This window comes from Leptinotarsa decemlineata, unplaced genomic scaffold (genome assembly GCF_025532065.1).
Source record: "Leptinotarsa decemlineata unplaced genomic scaffold, Ldec_3_MD MMD2_tig00000576_RagTag_RagTag, whole genome shotgun sequence".
NCBI classification, from domain to species: domain Eukaryota; kingdom Metazoa; phylum Arthropoda; class Insecta; order Coleoptera; family Chrysomelidae; genus Leptinotarsa; species Leptinotarsa decemlineata.
Genome location: NW_027412551.1, coordinates 10,236,159 through 10,241,675, shown reverse-complemented (window position 1 = coordinate 10,241,675; position 5,517 = coordinate 10,236,159). Strand labels below are relative to the sequence as shown.

Here is a 5,517-nt window from a genome sequence, read left to right as displayed (position 1 = left end):
ATGCTGAAAAACAGTTTTTGATTTATTTCGTTAATTTTTTTTGTTATTTGATCTATTTTTATTCCGTTGTTTTGTGATATGTACAGTCCATTGTCAACGTAACTGTACCACTCTCGTTTTTCATCATGTGTTTTTATTATTGTTATGATTTTCCCATCTATGGTTTGCAGATACCTATATTTCGGATATAATGCTAATATACCTGCAAACCATAGATGAGAAAATCTTAACAATATAGTGTGCTGATACAAGTGTTTGATTATTGTAAGCCATTTGACCCGAAAGGCGGGACTTATTTTTTTTTATTTATGTAATTCCAAAATTCGTGTGGATTATTCTTCAGTCTTTCTTCAGATCTACTAATATATAACCTATAATCAGTTGCAATTCTGGATTTGAGAATTTTTTCTTACATTTTTCATGTGCCCTAAATAAAATAAGTATTTCATTTTTTTATACATTTTCAAATAGTGATTTTTTATTTTTTCTGTCTGATTATATCTATGTTATACCAAATTGGGTAAGAATTTTATCTAAATTTTACAAGCGGCGTACATTCAGAAATTATCTTTTGAACAATGTCAGAGTCTACATCATTGTGATTGGATGAAAGTTGAGTCCAATTAATTTCACACGGTAACCGAGAAGACTTTTGTACATCGATCGTTTTCATTTCATACCTTATAAGACAGTTTTCAACGAGTCCAAATAATTCATTGTAGTCACCAATTGTTGTTTTTGGAGGAATATAAACTGCAGCAATATATATTGGTTTCATATTTTTCGTTGATACTTTGTCACAGAGAAAATCTATTGTGTCCATAGGAGAAGTGAGTTCATATATTTCTGATTTGAATTATATATTGTTCAGCATCTACTAATACACCACCACCTCGTGTTCTACGGTTTTTTCGGTAAGTTACAAAATAATCTGAAAATAATTCTCCGTTGTTCACTACATCATTTAACCAGCTCTCTGAGATTACGATTATATTTTGATCAATTCCTAGAACGTTTTTCTAGTAGAGGGTTTTCCTAAACGATGTCGATTTAATTACCTTCTCATCAAGCTTACCTACGAACTCCCTATATAACCTGGTTATAAATTTCAAATGCATTAGAGAGTAACTAGTGGAAAAGTATTTTTATTCGTTTCATCAAAATGATCATGAATTTCCACAACATAAAGAAGTCATCAATTGAACAAATTCAATAGAAAACAATGCCCGTTATAAATCAGTTAACATGATAATCGATTAACAAAAATAATTGTAATTTAAAGCTTGCAAATTCATTTTCTTATGAGTTTCCTTATCGTTCCCAGTGACATGTCCCTTCCTATGAAATTTTCATGAGAAAATTTCGTTATATAACAATTTTCCATTTAATTTGTTCCTTGTGCATTTTCCAAGTAATATTCACCAAGATTATTAAGGATATGCGGGGTCATGGCTTTTACTTGACACAAACTTCATTAAATTGTGACCCCTGAGTCGTCAGCGCCAGCATGGCTGTGTCTTTTGTTGACAGAGTTATATAACAACGATTTGAAATTATAATTTGAGGCTATACAAAATCTCGTTTTCTATTAAGCTAGTAGGAGATATTTCCTAGATGTTATTTTGCGAACGGAAACAAAGTCTATGAGATTGGTTTTCATCAATAGTAACGAATTTATGAGGTTGTTTCTAAAGTTTTGCCCGTTTCTGTGGGTTTATTTCAAACTGTAATATAACAGTAAATACTTGTTCAATTCAATCGAAATGAGCGCCATATGAATCAGTGCACTATTGTCGATTAATAATAATATTTATTTCACTTGTTGAACAGTAAATCATCACAATCATTACAATAAACATTTACATACAGTAACAAGGAAGACGTCCATGTATAACTAAAAAGGAATATATATATATATATATATATATATATATATATATATATATATATATATATATATATATATATATATATATATATAAATTTAAAACAACAAAACATGACAGATACTAAACTGTACATATAAAGGTAATTAACAATTTTTTTATCGAGAGTAACTATTAAAACTCGTCAACGGTGTAGCAGTTTCTTTCAATAAGATATTTCTTTAATTGTCTTTTGAATATGCAGATGTTCATTGAGTCCTCAATAGAATCATCTAGCTTGTTATATAATTTGGGCCCAAGATATAGGTAACTCTTCTGATAGAGGGAAGTTCGGTGGGAATTCGCTATCAACAACCCCCTAGCTCTAGTTGCGTATGGGTGGTCTTGCTGGTTTGCGCAAAATTTTTCTTTATTCTCATAAACGAAGAGACACATCTCGTATATATACAGACCAGCAACTGTGAGTATTTCCAGCTCTTTGAATGAGCTTCTTCATGAGTGTCGCCATCCCAAGCTAGCAATTATTCTGATCGCACGCTTTTGTAAAATAAATACTCGTTCAGCAGAGGAGCTCATACCCCAATTGAAGATCCCATAGCACAAGTGACAGCCAATAGTTGCATAATACAGATCTAGGAGAACCGCACTTCCACAATGATTCGACATAAATCTCAGTGCATAACAGTTCTTTCGTAGTTTATCAAATAGGAATCTATATGAGGATCCCAATTGAGCTTATTGTCTAGAGTTAGCCCTAGCATTTTTGTTTCTGGTTTGGATGACACCACTAGTTGGCTATCTTCATAATTTTAAGAGTTTCTGTGGTGTTCTGCAATGAGAATTTGCCTAATGCTGTTTTGCTGATATTCAGTGCTAAATGATTTTTATCAGCCCATTTCATTATTTTCTCATGTATGGATTCTGTTGTTTCTGCAAGTGCTAATGTATTACAATCAGTGACCAGAACATTTGTATCGTCTGCATATGCAACTATGTGTACCTTTGAAATACTATTTAGGTATTGTATCAAGTCGTTCGCATACATAAGAAAACGCAGTGGTTCGAGTACAGATCCCTGTGAAATTCCTTGCTCGCAGGCCAAGGACTGACTGTGAACACCTTGAATTATCACTGTTTGTGACCTGTTCTCTAGATATGACCTCATCCAATCTTGGGCAACTCCAAGAACCCCATAGCTTTGCATTTTCCGGCTTAGTACATAGTGATCTACACAGTCAAATGCTCTAGAGAAATCGATGAACAAACCACAAATTTGTAGTTTGTTATCCAAGGCTGTTCCATGAAATCATAGAAAGCTGTTTCCGTGCTTTCATTTTGCCAAACCATGCTGGTTTGTCAAAAGTAATTAATTTTTGAGTAGAAACGATAGTAACTGATTTTTAATATTCATCTCGTATAACTTGGACATACTAGAGAGAAGACTTACCCCTCTATAGTTCTCATAGCTATTTAAGTCTCCTTTTTTAAAGATTGGGGTAACGATTGCAACTTTTAATTTCTCAGGGAACATTCCTCGTTCCATAGAAAAATTTATCAGATAAGTCAGAGGGTAGACTATTTCTTCCATGCATTTTTTCAGAAGTTTGTTTGAGACCTGGTCATATCCGCTAGCATTAGAATTCTTTAATTCATTTATTAAATCAAAAACCTCATATTCCTTGATTGGATGGAGAAATATGGAGTTTGGGCAGAGTGTGACTATATTTTCCATAAAATTTAGGTCATATTCTCTTTGTTCTTCCGCTTTCGTGAAATGAGCATTAAAATTGTTAGCCATATCAATGCATGACACCTTACCAACATATATATTCCAAGAATATTCCTTGGGAATATTCTTGGAATATCATATAATATTCTTAGAATATCTAAGGTATATTCTATTAAGAATATTCCAGGAATAGAACCCGAGGAATATTCATAAAATATTCAGGATATTCTTAGTTTATTGTAGGAATATACAATAGAGAAACACCATAGAATATTCTTTAAATATATTTTATAAATATTCTAGGAATATTTGGAATATTCCAAGAATGTGACGAGTAACCGCTATTAGGCATGTATATATTGCATTTTGATGCAAGATTCACACAAGTAATAAAACACATAATATTCATAAACAAATATATTTCAAAAACAATATACACTGAAATATTTGACGTTTCAACCATTATTAAAAATAAAAACTCTAATTCAAAATATTTATTCACTGAATAAAATATTCCTGAATACTGTCATATTACAAATATTAGAAATGTATTCAAATTAGGATGTTCCTACTCTCAAACAAATGTATACTAAAAATATACTAAAATAACAACTCTGTGAATTCATCAGCACTAATTAAAAAAAAATAAATATATCATTTCATCGAAAAAGAAAAACTGTATTAATTACATCAAGAGATAGGTTAGGTTAGGTTTCTCACTTAAAAAAATAAACCCACAAATGAAGTATTTAAAATGAGTTGTATGATGGGTTCTTCAATGAATTTCACTTACTTAAAGTTATCCAAACTTTGCTCACCAGAATAGTTTTCCTTATATTTGTCCAACAATGCATCAGCCAGTGTTTCAATAGTAATACCTGGAACAAAATGTACATTAACGTTCATTATCACTATTTGGAAGTGGCACAATAAAACAGGAATAAAAATCGAATAGATATTTTTCGCATAGGTTACTCATGAACATTTACAACATTTTATGACTTGGAGAGCAACTTGCATTGTCTTGTTGAAAAGTACTCATTACGTTTTCAGTTCCTTGGCGCACCTGCCTGTACCAGGTACCACTCTGTTTCCTTTTGGGCAAATTGATACTATCTTGAAAACGAGTAATAAAAAGTATGAAAACAAATGATACAAAAGAATGTGTCATTCACTTACTTTTCTCTATTGAAGATACATAACTGAAATCACTCTAGTTCAAACATGTACTTAGTCAAACCAACAAATCCCACACACCAACTCTCCTCGAACCTAAAATGAGGTATAGTGGATTAATCACCATGACTTTACTATCGATACTATTGCATTTTACTTACTTTTCTTGAAGACTGAATATATACAACTCTCCTGTTTAAAGATCCAAAATCAAACTATTCGCTGTACTGCAAATTGGCCAACCCCAAATTATAAATGGTACACTGAACGTGACAGAATTATACTTTGATAATAACACCAACACATCATGCATTACACACGCGAATCTGCCACGTCAACCGCCATGTTGAATCAAATGTCGAATTTAACACAAATGTACCTTGCATTAAGGGACAGCCGCTTTCACAGAGCTTATTCGACTGTCGCGCGCTACACTTCAATTGACCAATGAGAAACGTTTACTCCAATTCTTCACTTCCCCATTTGTAATTAAATAATTTCAAATACAAAAAGACAAATAGGATGAGAATTAACCAATTTATTGATGCAATTAGTTCATTTATTGGCCCATTTAAATTTTTTTGTCGTTTCCTACAGTTGCTGTTGGAGCAATTCATCCTGAATCTTCGCGTTGAGTTCAAAAACTGGTTAACACTATCAGGGTTATATACATTAGGTTATGCATTCGATTAAGATCTTCAAATATTTTTATTTTTAATAATATTG

The 5,517-nt window shown here is 32.0% G+C and overlaps 1 long non-coding RNA gene across 1 annotated transcript; it reads right to left on the bottom strand.

Moving 5' to 3' along the window:
- Positions 1-4,096: 4,096 nt before the first annotated feature.
- LOC141481975 (uncharacterized) lies at positions 4,097-5,146 on the bottom strand. The gene is made up of 2 exons (XR_012465274.1): positions 4,795-5,146; positions 4,097-4,493 (listed from the first exon to the last, which is right to left on the bottom strand). It is a non-coding gene; the product is annotated as an uncharacterized lncRNA (long non-coding RNA).
- Between the last annotated feature and the right edge of the window lie 371 nt (positions 5,147-5,517).